Below are 14687 nucleotides of genomic sequence, written 5' to 3'. Positions count from 1 at the left end.
GGTGGGCCTGTTGGGGTTTATGACTAGTGGAGTGCGCTGTGCTTCTTGGATATGTACATCTGTCTCTTTCAGTAGATTTGGGAAGTTTTCAGCCATTATTTCCTGCAACACTCCTTCTGACCCCTTTCCCTTCTCTTCACCTTCTGGAATGCCTATAATACATATGTTTGAGCGTTTTGCATTGTCATTCAGGTCCCTAAGTCCTAATTGGATTTTTTCTATCTTCTTACTGACCCCTTCTACTATCTGTTTGATTTCTGATGTACTGTCTTCCACATCACTAATTCTCTGCTCTGTCTCTTCTAGTCTGCTGATATTTGCTGCAAGTGTATTTTTGATTTCTTGAACTGTGGTGTTCATTCCCATGATATCTGTTATGTTTTTGCGTATGTCTGCAATTTCCCCTCCAAGTGATGTCTTCATGTTGTTAACCTCTTTCATTACTTCGTCAAATTTGTCGGTGATAAATGTTCTGAGATCTTTCATTGCTTGTGCCAAGTTTTGCTCCCCTTCGTGATTATTGGTTTGTTGATTGGATTCAGCCATGTTTTCCTGATTACTGGTTTGGTTTGTAGATTTTTGTTGCTTTCTGGTCATCTCTTTATCTTGACGGATTTAATCAGTTCCTTAGCTTCTTTGTCTGCTCTTGGAGGTTAATTAGCTGTTATTTTTGCATAGGTGTTATATCTTCTCTTTGTCACTTTTTTCTTCTTATTCTAGTTTCTTGTTGTTGGTTAAGTTCACTTTAAAGGAAAGTATTAGTGTTGGGGAAAGGCAATTGTGTAAGCAAGGGAAAAGTGTAAAGTAGTACTGGTGATATATGTTAATAAAGCAAGAATATGAGATCTGCGAGGATGGAGGTTAGATTCATGTAAATTGTGTAGAGTTATAGCAGTAGGTAGAGTACCTATTATGAGGTAGATGATTGAATATGGGAGGAATATGGTATGAGCTAAAAAGCTATTGATTTCGTGAGAGAGGGAAAGAGAAAAGAAAGGTAATAGTTTCAAGAGTGGATAACAGACAGAAAACAAAACATAGGTATTAGAAATTAAGACTTAGACCCTTCGTGGATCGAAGAAAGGGAGGTGGGAGGTGGAATACAGGAGAGCCAGTAGATGGTGGCGGATATCAAGATGTAGGGGAAAGAGGATAGTGTAGGTAGCCTAAATCAGTTCACACAGAAATGAGACAGTGGAGGATGAGAAAACCCAGCGAATGTGAGGTGTTTCCTGCCGCACCTATTGTATAATTGAGTTAAAATAAACTAAGTAGAATATGAGGGACAAGAGGAAGAGAGACAACAGAAAAAAAGAAAGAAAAAAAAAAGAAAGTGGGGGAAGGGACGAGAGGAAGAAAGTAAAAGGGGGTGGGAAAAGGTTGGGGAACAGGTAGGGGAAAGAAAAAAAAAACAGATATGCACGACCCAGAATTAAAACACCCACTACACAGCACCTACCACAAAAAAAAAAGCCTTAAATAACTGAGTAAAAGAAAGACTTTGGGGGATAAGCTGTGAGAGAAGACTAGGGGATAATGCGGTGTTAGCAATCAGGAAATTGAAAAAAGTAAAGAATATGTCAAAATGAAAATAAAAACAAAACAAAATGAAACGATATAGAAAAAAGCCAACGTTGAAGGCTAGGGCATTTAAGGACCTCAGATGGACCTCAGTGCATGATGGATTCAGGGATGGAAAGTCTGAGATATTGAGGACTCAAGAGATGTGAGTCTCTGTGGTGTGGGCCACCAGATTTTAGGGAATTCAGACCTGGCAACCTCCAATCTGGTCTACAGGAAGCCTGGAGCCCCACAGTGTAACACAGCCCTCAGGGATCCCCCACAGCTGGGTGCCAGCCTTATGGGGGAAGTCAGATCTGCAAACTCTATATTATGACTGAACCCTGCAATTCATTTACTTAGCTGGGCTCATTAGTATATCTCTCTTCAGCTTTTGGACAGCTCCCGTCCTGTGATTCCAAACCACTGCCACTAGAGGGCGCCTCTACACCGCAGCCACTCTGCTGGTACAGATCTGAAGCCCAGCCTGTGACGCCGAAAACAGATCCGAAAACCGGAATTCCCAAGCTTCGCAAAATATTCCCTAATCGGCTTCCAGACGTGTCCCCCTCCCTTGCCGCAGCCTAAAACAACTTTCCGATTACGTCTCTTTATTGCCTACAGCCTATTTGGGTCGGAGACCGGCTGCCGGGCTTTTGGGGGCGGGGCTTCAGGCGGAAGCGCTATTGTTTATGTTCGCAATCACAAGTTTCTCCCGCTTCACAACAAAACACCATCTATCTTCCCAAATCGATCCGCAAAGGCAACCCGTCGCATCAACCCGCCCACAGCTCACCCAGAACTCGCGAACTCCTTAACAGCTCAGAGCCGTCTAAAAGCGGTGCCGCCGGGCTGTACCGCGGTTCCCCCCACCCCCAATAGGGAGGAGCCCGTGCGCGGGTCTCACCTACGGGCAATAGAACCCAAATTATATCTACTAGACCAATCCTCTCCGTTACCTTTCCACCCAATCGATGTCCAGGCACTTCTGCCCTGCAAAAATCCCGAAAAAGCCCGGCCTTGGATAGCCTGTAGCTGCGCCCAACCGTCTCTTCCTGGGACCTACCGCAAAGGCAAGTTCACTCAGCGACCATCTTGCTGCAAATTGCTGCTGTTTTTCTTTGTATGCTTTCTAATTCTTCTTTGTGCTTACAGTGTCTTCTTAATATCCTTAATCTCTTTAGCCAAATCATTTAATTTATTAAGGGGATTTATTTGAATATTTATGATTAGTTGTCTTAGCTCCTTTATGTCATCTGGAGGCTCATCTTCTTCTTTAACTGGGCTATATTTTCTTGTTTCTTGGTATGGATTTTAATTTTTTGTTTCTGTCTTGCCATCTGGCTTACTAGGTGTATTTTTACCAGGTACAGTTTCTCTCTCTTTAGTTTAGGGCTTTCTTGACATTTCTCCCTTGCTGGATGTATAGTAGGAGCCAAGGATGTAGTTGGTGCTGTAAATTGTGGAGGCTCAACCTGCCCATATTGCCCAGGGACCAGTGAAGCTTCTCCCACTATTCTTCCTTACCATAGATAGGGCCAGAGCCACAGCCATGTAGAATAACCCCAGTCATGCCTGCCAAGACTGCCTGTAGTTGCCCAGAGAGACTGATGAAAGTTCATACCCCTTTCTTCCCTGCCTGCAGCAGGGATGGAGCTGGAAGTGTGGACAGCAATCTATGCTGAGTAGGTCCAACCACAGTTGCCCAGATAGACTGATGTAGTATTGTCCCCCCTCCTTGCCAGGGGTGGGGATGGACCTTCTGGAGTGTCCAACAACCTAATGTGTATGAGCTGAATGCACCTGCATTTGTCCCATCTGCTTTTTAGGGGGTGGAAATGGAACCACAGATGTCCAACAGTTCAGTCCATGTGAGCCTAAAGTAGCTACCATTGCCCAGAAGGGTGGAGGAAACACCAGCTCCTTTCTATTCTATTGGGAGGTGAGGGTAGATCCACAAGTACCCACCAGTCCAGGTCGTGTTGGCCGAAAGTACCTGCTATTGCCTAGAAAGGCATTCTCTCTTTATATCTGTCATTCTACTTATAAAATATTCCTGTAATAGGATTTAACACACGTCTTGATTGGCTGGGCCAGCCCTTAACTGAAGTAATCTCATCAAAAGTCCTACTTGATATGAGTTTACACCCCCAGGAATGAATTAGACTTTAGAACATGTTATTCTGGGATAAAAACAACCTCAAACCACCTTGGTAACACAGAATGAAGTCTAAACAGAAGTCATAATTAGGGTCTGGTGAGTGAGCTTAAGCTTGAAGAAAATATGAAAGGGAAACAGGAAAAATTGACTTCCACATTATTTGACTTTACAGGTATGCTTAGGAATGGGTATAGAGTGACTGGGGCAATACAAATAGGTTCCAACAAGTCACAGCGAAAGTTCCTTGGATACACAAGTGGAAGAGTGTTTAGTGCTGATTATCTTGTGCTTAAACAATTATATCTTTATTTGTATTTTAGTATCCATGCAATCTTGACATTTTGAGATCATGTAGAAGCTACAATTGTAGCCACCTTCAGACTTCATTCATTCATGCTGGGGAAGTCAGGGGCACACCTACTGGTCATCTCTAGCACCTCCCTTCCCTTTGCCTCCTTTTCTACTGTGCACAGTAGAATGTCTATGTTTCCACTTCACAGCCCAGGAGAGACCTTAGGTCTAATAGAATGGATAACATGATACTACTTGAACCAAAAACCTGAAACAAGCAATCATAGTTGCTAATCAGGTAGGACTCTACAAAAATGTTGCTTCATACATGGTCTTTGTACAGTCTAAGTCCCTCTCCCACTGTGGTAAAAATACCTACATTCGAGAAGTACAGGCATGTCTCTTTATTGCTCAAAGTCTAGAATACAGAGCTGCCAACTGCTGACCATGATCAGAAAAGTTGATCTCCCAGGAGACCAGCCATGATGGGGTCTCTTCCTCTGCTCCTTAGGAAGAAAGTTTGGCTGAAGTTTCTACTGTGCCTGAGCTTCTGTTTCCATGGTGCATCATATAGCAACTCACTCTGCACTTCATCATCAAGAACACCAACCAAACAACAACATTGACTCTGCTCTTCAAAGATGCTATCAATAAATACATACTGAAGCATTCCTAAGAAACAAAATTGGTATGTAATCACTATTGTGAATTTTAAAAAATAAATATATTTAGAACAGTTTTATGTATACAGAAAACCATGCAAAAAGTACCAGACAATTCGTTGGATCTGTCTCCACCTCTCACAGAATTTTATCTATTAATAAAGATATTGCATTAATGTGACACATTTGTTAAAATTGGTGTAATGATACATTGTTATTAATTCAAGTCCATTTTTTACTTTAAGATTTGCTGTTTGTGTTGCACAGTTTCCATGGGTTTTAAGAAAGGCATAATTGTCAAATGGTCATGTATCTACTATTAGAGTATCATACAAAGTAGTTTCACTACTCAAGAAATGCTCTGTAATCCATGAAATCATTTTGCCAGCAAGTGTTTACTATTCAGTGAGAGAAAGACAAAATGTTGAGAAATAGGTGGATAATCAAGGTTCATATACTTTCCTTCTTCATTAATCTATGGGTGTTTTCTTTGGACTGAGCAAAGGTGTTTCTTGTGACTTCATGTACTTTTTGTTTCTTTGCTTTACATTAAGTCACTGAAGTCCACAAGAGAGGGAAGGCCGTCATTATTTGTGCACCTTACACACACAGGATAGACTACTGTGTTTGAAGTTATCAACCACTTCCTTTAGTTCCACTGTCTGTATTCCCCTGCTTATGAAACATACCAAAGTACTAGAGTAAAAATTGCAGAATAGAACAGTGTAGCCACAGTTCATAAGTGGAGAATATCCAGACTTCCTAAATGCAGTGAATTTCTTACTAATGAACAGGAAATGTCATTCATTTTTATAAAGAAAGGATATTGGTTTCTATTAGCCAGAAAGAGACAATTTGGAAAGCCTGAAAGAAAGAAATTCATGTTGATGGTCAAAGTAATAGTTCAGATGTTAGTTAACTGAATTAGCTAATTTGGCAATAGTACATAAACTAAAAAAAAAAAAAATTAGAAAAATGGGGGAACTTTGTATTCTTCACCTGCTATTTATATATATCATATAAACTGCTCTAGGATCAGAAAGAATATTGATTTGACAGAATCATTAAAATATTGCTGAGATTGAAAGCAAGAGAAAAGATGTAGTTGACAATTATAAGCAAGATATCTAATATTTAGTTTTAGCAAATGATTCTAGCACAGATGACATCTGATTATTCTCTGAAATTTTAAAAATGAGAATTTTATTGAAATATGTTAAATTCTTTATCCATAAAATACCTCACAATATGTAAGAAATGGGCCATTGCATAAGAAGAGAAACTAAAATTGGTTTATTTGAACAATAATAAACTATAAATAGAATAAGCCCTATAGATTGGGCCAACCACTCTTTTAGTGAGATTTAATGGTCATATCTGTGAACTTGGTTTGCTCAATGAATTCACTTGGTTCTCAGGGTCCAGGGGACTTTTGCATGGTGCTATAAGAAACATTGAAAAACCCGGAAGCTGCCTACTGACTCACATGCAAAAATAACTAATGAGCTAAAAATATCTGGTGTCCTTGTCTAAACTTGCTCTTTGAAGTATATGACATGTCAACAAATAATTCAGGAGATTGATTATGAATGAAGGCATATTAGACAGATCAGCAGATAATTCTTACTTAAGTGTGATATTTAATGACTACCACTCACCCTGAAAACAGTAATTTACTGTGTTTATGGAGATATCCACATTTTAAGAGAAATTATTATAGTCTAAAATTTTAAAATATATTTATTTGTCTATAAAATAATACTTATTCCCTAATGACACCATGTTGCTGTGTGAGTGGAAGGGAAGGGTGGCAACTGACTTCAGGACTAAATATTTCAGAATTCAGATTCTGGGAATAAGATAGCAAAGAAAAACAGGAATGAAGCAAATTATTATATTAATAAGAGTAAATATGAAAGCACTTGATAATAAATTCCAAAATCTTCAAATAATAATGACTAGCAAAAGTACTTGGAGGAATTATTGACCATTTATTTTACATTTGCTTCTTTCTTTAAGACGTTCAAAAAAGGAGAACCTTGAAATGTTGTTTGACTTGTGAGCTTGAGAGAGATGGGAGTCTCCCTGAGCTGGCTGAGTCTCCATCTCTCTAATAGCCTTAAGGATATAAAAAAGAGAATGAGGAGGTAGGGGAGGGAATTAAAATTATATTCAAAACTAACAACTAACAAATCAGAAGTGCTTTACCTAAAATTCTGTGATTATGTTGCTTTCTAGCTAGACCAGATATTTACACAAAAATATATAGGTTGAGGATAAGTCTGACAGAAAGAATATTGGTGGACATCCTAAGCAGAGGGTTCCTAAAGGAGGGGCAGATTGTGTTTAGAAAAGTAGAAGTATTTAGTATTGTTGCCCCATAAACTAACAATGGGAAATGTCTTGGCCTGGTAACCACTGATTCCTAAATACCATGCAGGAGCTCCAGATTTTATCCCCTGAGCAGTGGCAGTACTATTAAATTTTTTTTAAAAGATTGGTGACAGGATTGCCACATGGAAAACATTCTTCCTGCACTAGGTTAGATGCAATAGAGGTGAGGAAAGGTAGGAGACTGATGAGGTTTTACCTATGTAAAGGCAAGGGATAGTTGAAACTTAATTAGAGCAATGTTGATGGGGAAGTAGAGCATCAGATCAATGAGACATGCTTAGAACTTATAAGTGACTTGGCAAAAAGAGCGTGGAGTGCAGGGTAAAAGGGGAATAACTGACCCTGATGCAAAGTGTTTGTTCTGCCCCCTGGGAGTGGACGTTATACCCATTCATCCTCTTAACTTCTAAGAACAGCATCATGTTTTGGGGTGAAGATGTTACATTGGGCAATGAATTTGACAAGTTTGTAATGCCTCTAGGATATTCAAGTGGAGTCCAGGCATGACTGATTTATCTACTCAATCAATGATCAAGGTGACAACTGATCTATATTTCTTATCTGTAGCTTGGAATTCTCTTTCAAGCACATGTGGTTTTTGGCAAAATTCACATCTTTGAAATAATAGGACTAAGGCCCCATCTTTTGTTGACTTTACGGCAAAGGGTTACTCTCAGTTCCTAGAGACTGCTCACAGTTCCTTGTTATGTGGACCACCCTTACGACAAAGCCCTCTCACATTTCTAATCTTGTGACTTCTAATAATCTTCCAATACTAATACAGAGCCTTATATGAGGAAATATAATCAGGACAGTGTCTCTACCATCACAAATGACTATATTAAGAAAACTATTAAAGAAATGTCTATCCCATCATAGTCACAGGCTCCAACCACATTAAAGTGTAGGGGACTGTACCAGGTGCAAGCACAAGATAGTGGGCTCTTAGGAGAACTCTTGGTATTTTGCCTAGCACATCATGACTGTAGAGTGCATACCAGGACAGTCTTGATACTTAACTATTGTAATTTTTTAAGAATGAGAGCTATAGCAATTTATGTAGCAGTGACTTTCGTCAAGAGTTTCAAGAAAATTGGATGTGAGGGTAAGATTTATGGGTCAAAGTGTCTAAGCTGTAGCATCAAGTTTTGCAATTAAACTCAAATCTAGGTGTTGCTGTGAATGCATATTGTGGAGATGGTTAACATCCACAATTAGTTGACTTTAAATAAAGAAGAATATACCATGATGTAGGTAGATCTCATCTTAAGAACAAAACTGGTTTCCCTAAGTAAGATGAAATTCTGCCTCCTGATTGCAATGTTGGCTCCTGCTAAGAGTTTCCAATTTGTCAGTCTACCCTATGTTTTTTGAACTTGCCAGCCCCCAAATTGTTTAAATCAAGTGTTTGAAATATATTTCTTTTTATTTATTGCTTTATCCAAATACTGATATTTTGGATAAAACAATTTTTACCATGGGGCAAATTGTTTAAATAGTTAATTACATGTATTTACATATAAATATATTCTCTCACAAAATTATGAGATAGATCTGCAAGCAATTATTACCACAGACACAGGGCAGAGCTGGTCAAATGTTATGAGAATTTCAAAAAGCATTATTGGGATAGCAGAGTCATGGGTGAAGAGGACAGAGTAGGAAATGTGCAAGGTATATGAAAACATACCATGTTCATTCTTTAAATTCTCATGGGAAATGTAAATTCAAATGAATATGTAGATTGACTTTAACAATTTCATGAAAGAATGTTGAAAACTATTGGCCACACATGGTTGACCAAAAATTAATATCTTGATAAGAAAAAGAAAACTGAATAGGAAAATGGACAATAATGGAAATTCATAGCAGAGGAAATATAAATGGCCAGCAAGCATATGAAAAAGTGCCAAGTCTCTTTGTTAGTAGTCAGTGAAAGAAAATAAAACAAAATGAGATGTCACTACTCACCTACTAGTTTACACTCCTAGTGGAAATGCCAATTTTGTTATATGTTTCTGAAAAGCAATTGGAAATATTTGTTATAATTTTAATATAAACATTTCCTTTTCCCCCATAATACCACCCTTGGAAATCTGTACATTAGAAACAAAAGAAATAAAGACAAGGCCATTTATAAAGTCCTGTTTGGAGAAGAAAAAAAAAAAAAAGCTTTAAACAGTCTAATTGACTGACAAATACCTTTTGAATAAAAGATCTTACATCATGGGGAGCCAGTATAGTTCAGTGGTTGAGTTCCAGCTTCCCACATACAAGGTCCTGGGTTCAATCCCTGGCCCCACTACTTTAAAAAAATATATATATTGCATCACTATTTTGGAATATTCAGTGATTCTTTAAAAGAGCAGATTATATCTTTAAAGAGGAATGAATATGATGAATATTATATATCCTTACTTATGATAAGCAAGTTTCAGAATAATGTGTACTGTGTGATCCAATATTTGTAAAAGATGAAAATAAATTTAAATTCCAGTTTATATGGAAATAATTTGTATGAGCATGGAGAAAGGCATAAGAATGCACAAAACAGGCCAGTATATTTCAGGCTCCTGGAGCTAATGGGAATCCAAGAATCAGTATTAACTTTTTATCTAAAACCGTTTTGTGTCACTGACAATGAGCTTTTAATCAGCTTTATTATTTTATTACTTTCTTAAATTATAAAGAAATTATAACTAAATCAAAAAAGATTTATATGGCAAATATTCATAGATAATTATGGAACAGCTTAAAGCTATTCTTATTTTCATTATTTCAAAAAAAAAAAAGCTCAATGGCCAAATACCAATTGAATGATAAATTAAGATGGCTAATATTCGTATCTTCAAGTGTCTTTTCAACTCCAGAACACTGACAGCTGAATATTTATTCTGCTCTGAGGAAATCAGAAAATCCTCTGAAAAATCTTGCCAACCCAGGAAAAATGACCAAAACGTAAGGACCTTGGAGATTTCCCATCAATAAAGCTCACCTGATCATAGACTTTAATTCCCACTGCCAACTAATTTCACATGTATTCAGACCTTCCAAAAACGCTTGTCACTGCCCAATTACCCAAAAGAAAAAAATAAAAAAGCACACAAATTTGGAGAGATTCAAGCTGTCTAATATGAAATAAAGAAATCAAAGCAAAGCAGCAGATCCAAGATGGTGGAGTAGGGAATGGCAGGCTGTACTCCTCCTCCAGAAACTGTAAGAAGGTAAGCAGCCTTGCCTGTCATAAGGGAAGCCCATGGGACTGCAAGGGCTATAGGAGGGAGTGGCAGAGAGGGGTCCCAGTTGGCTCTGGGAAGAGGAACCCAGAGAGTTGATGAGACTGGCAGACCATTGCACAGCTGGTTCTGAGAGTGAGGAGAGTCACCAGATGACCTGGTGTGCATGCTGGTGCCCCCCAGGCTCTTGAGAAGAGGGATGCCATGGGGCAATCAGGTAGGGGGGTTAGCACCCAGCTGTCTCAGAGGGAGGGGAGGACAATCAGCAGATGAACCAGCATCCAGTCTGCCCTGGGGAGAGAAGAGCCATCAGTGTGCTGCTGGCATCCAGCCAGTTTTCAAGGTTAGGGGAGCAATGAGATACCAGGAGTGCTGGCTGGCACCCAGCTGGATCAGGGGGTGAGGGGAGCCATCGAGATGTGATAGGGCTGATGGACTGGTTCTCAGCCAGCTCTGGGGGAGAGAAGAATTTGGGGAGGCACCTAACCAGCTCCAAGGAATGGGGAGGAGGAAGAGATTAGGCTGGCTGACATGCACCCAGTCAATTTCCACTGGGATGGAGGGGAGGGAGAGCCACAGGGTAAGTTGACTCGCAATGGGGAACCAAGGCAGAGGTTTTGTTGTTGTTGTTGTTGTTGTTGTTGATGATGTTGATGATGACAATGATGTTGATGTTGTTTCTCTCTCTCTCTCTCTCTCTCTCTCTCTCTCTCTCCCCCCCCCCCCTCCATGTGCTTGTGGAGGTACAGGTCATGGGGTTGATCAATTGGTGGGCACAGGCAGCCTGTGATGGTGACTGATCATCTGAGATGGAGGCCAGTTAGTACTTTTTCCCTTTCCTTCCTCTTTTCATTTTCATTTTGTTCATTCATTTTTTTCCCCTCTTCCTCTCCTTTTTTCTTCCTTTCTGCCTTCCCCTGTTTTGTTTTCATTTCTTTCTTCTCTTTTCATTTATTTAGTCTTACATTGTATTGTATTGTATTTTCTCCTGTTTCTTTTTTTCACCTTCTTAAATTGTCATTCCTTTTTACTATTTTTCCCTATTAATTTTTCTGCCTCTTTTTGTTCTTTTTTCCTTCCTTTTACAGTTTTTTTCTTTTTTCTCTTCTTTCCTTTTTAGTGGCTCTAATATTTTTGCTGTTGAACACGGGCAACTACAAAGCTACAGAATAAGTAAAAACCAAATGTTAAAAAGGGCCCTTAACAAAAATAAAAATAAAAATAAAACCTTATACTAGAAAGAGAACCTAATGACCTGAATAAGCTCATCAAGATAAAGAGATGCTTAAATATTTGCGAAAAACTATAAGCCATACTAAAAAACAGGAAGTCATGGTCTAGTCTAATGAAAAAACTGAAAAAGCAAGAGGAGATGCACAACATGGAAGAACTAATCAAGAATGTCCAAATACACTTAATCAACTCAATGAAATGAAGAGATAAAGAATATCAAGAAGACACTGGAGGATCATACAGAAAAAAATTTTTAAATGTACATAAAAAGATAACATCTTACAGTGATTAAAGGTACAATGTAGGGTATTAAAAATAAACTAGAAGCACATAACAACAAATTTATACAGGCAGAGGAAAGAAATAGTGACACCAAAGATAACACATCAGAAATTGCAGATAGTAGAACAGATAGAGAAAAAAATGGAAAAAAATCAGCAGAGACTCAGGGAATTGAATGACAACATTAAACACACAAACATACACATTATGGGCATCCCAGAAGGAGAGGAGAAAGGAAAAGGGCAGAAGGATTATTTGAGCAAATGATGCTCAAAATTTCCCAACTCTTATGAGGAACATGGATGTACATATCCAGAAAGTGCAGCATACTCCAAGAACAATAAATCATAACAGACCTACCTGAAGGCACATACTTATCAGATTGTGAAAAGCTAAAGAAAAAGGCACACTCTGGAAAGTAGCAAGAGAAAAGAGGTCCATCATATATGAGAAGCTCAATAAGATTAAGGGCTGATTTCTCATCTGACACCAGGCAGGTGAGAAGGTAGTGGTATAACATAGTTAAGGACTGAAAGAAAAAAAAAATTGTCAGTGAAGAATTCTGTCTCCAACAAAACTGTCATTCAAAAATGAGGGTGAGTTTAAAATACTCAGATAAATAGAAATTGAGAGAATTGGTCAACAAGAGTCCTGCCCTTCAAGAAATACTAAAGGGAGTTCTGCAGATTGAAAAGAAAAAACAGGAGGGATAAGGTTGGAGGATAGAGTAGAAGGAAGATTATTAGTATTAGTAAGAGTAACTAAAAGGAAAAAAAAGAGAAATAAAAAATAAAATTTGGCATTTATAAGCCTAAAGAAAAAATGGCTTATGTAAGTACTGCCTTCACAATAATAGCATTGAATGTTAATGGATTAAACTTTCCAATCCAAAGACACAGATTGGCAGATAGGTAAGGAAATATGATCCATCTATATGCTGTTTACAAGAAATTCATCTTAGACCAGGACACAAAAAGATTGCAAGTGAAAGGATGGAAATGGATTTTCCACACAAACAGTAACAAAAATAGGCAGGAGTAGCTATACATATACCAGACAAAATACACTCTAAATGCAAAACTGTTGTAAGAGACCAAGAAGAGCACTATACATTAATAAAATAGGGTAACATACCAAGAAGAAAAAACAATCATAAATAGGTGTGCACTTAACCAGGTGCCCAAAAATACATGAGGCAAATAGTGGAAAAACTAAGGGAAGAAATAGATGCCTCTACAATCATAGTGGGGGACTTCAGTACACAATTTTCTCCATTAGATAGAACATTTTGATACAGATTCAATAAAGAAATAGAGATTTTGAATAATATGTTAGAGGAACTAGACCCAAAGTTCATATACAGAACATTACACCAAAAAACAGCAGGATATACAGTCTTCTCAAGTGCTCATATATCATTCTTTAAGATAGATAACATGCTAGGTAATAGAAGAAGTCTCAACAAATTTAAAAAGATTGAAAATCTACAAAGCAATTTATCTGACCACAATGGAAAGAAGATGGAAATTAATAAGGAGCAGAGAACCAGAATAGGCACAAATATATGGAATTTAAAGAACACAGGCTTAAACAAGTGGATCAAGGAGGAAATTTTCAGAGAAATCAGTATCTTGAAGTGAATGAAAATGAGAATACTACATGTCAAAATGTATGGGGATGCACCTAAAGAAGTGCTGAGAAGGGAATTTATAGCCATAAATGTCTATATTTATTTAAAAAGAAGAAAAAAACTAAAATCAAAGGCCCAAAATCAAAGACCAACAGTAGGAATGTTCTTTTGGCAAATATTGCAGGGGAGGGTCAATGGTGCAGGGTGTCTGTGGTGGGGAAGATGTGTGGAAAAGGGTGGACCTGGAGAATGCTTCCATGGAATATGAATGTGCTCATCTTGGCATAGGGTGCTATCTCAGTGGATGGAGACCCACACAATAAACAACAAAATATCAAATTCTCATCCCAAGGAGTCCTGCTATATTCTCAAAAAGAGGAGCAAGAGAAGTACATAGGCAGTGCCTAATATAAGAAAACAGATTAGTATGTCTAGCCCTCAATATTAAAGCATGTAACTATGAATCTTATTCTTGAAAAATTGAAACTTAGTGGATAACACGGGTTCTGAGGGGAGGGGGGATGAATAGACGGAGCATAGGGCATTTTTAGGGCCCTATGAATTGTTCGGCATGATGTTACAATGATGAATACAGCCATTATACATTTAGTCAAAACCTATAAAATTGTAGAGTCATCAGTTGTAACAAATATACCACATTAATGAAAGATGTTATTAATAGGGGAAAATGTGAGAGGGGAAAGGGAGTAGATGATATTCCCCTATATTTATGATGTAACTTGTCTATGATCTAAACCTTCTTTAAAAATAAAGTTAAAAAATTATGGATGCAAGTAAAGCAGTACTGAGAGAGAACTTTATACTTCGACACACCTATATATGTACAGCTCTATATGCCCAATTAAAAAAGAAAGAGCTAAAATCAAAGACCTAATTGCCCATCTACAGGAACTAGACAAAGAAGAATACTAATTGCAGAGCAAGCAGAAGGAAGGAAATAACAAAGATCAGAAAATAATTAAATGATATTGAGAATAAAAATATTAGAAAGAGTTAAATAAAACCAAAAACTGGTTCTTTGAGAAGATTAATAAAATCAACAAATCATTAGCTAGACGAACAAAGAAAAAAGAGAAGATGCACATAAATGAAATCAGAAATGAGAGAGTATATCACCACTGTCACCACAGAAATAGAGTATCATAAGAGTGTACTTTGAAAAATTGTGTGACAGCAAGATGGACAATTTAGATGAACTGGATGAATTTCTAGAAACA

General features: G+C 37.9%; 1 protein-coding gene across 1 annotated transcript in view; it reads right to left on the bottom strand.

The window, feature by feature from the left end:
* The window catches only part of LOC101426418 (all-trans-retinol dehydrogenase [NAD(+)] ADH1B-like), a 177670-nt gene that overhangs the window by 123647 nt on the left and 39336 nt on the right, over positions 1 to 14687 (bottom strand). The window contains exon 2 of the mRNA XM_058294955.1: positions 9040 to 9086. The gene's annotated coding sequence lies outside the window, so the exon portion shown is untranslated. The remainder of the gene's footprint in view (positions 1 to 9039; positions 9087 to 14687) is intronic.

Source organism: Dasypus novemcinctus, chromosome 1 (assembly GCF_030445035.2).
Source record: "Dasypus novemcinctus isolate mDasNov1 chromosome 1, mDasNov1.1.hap2, whole genome shotgun sequence".
NCBI classification, from domain to species: Eukaryota; Metazoa; Chordata; class Mammalia; order Cingulata; family Dasypodidae; genus Dasypus; species Dasypus novemcinctus.
This window is presented reverse-complemented; position numbering and strand designations above follow the sequence as displayed.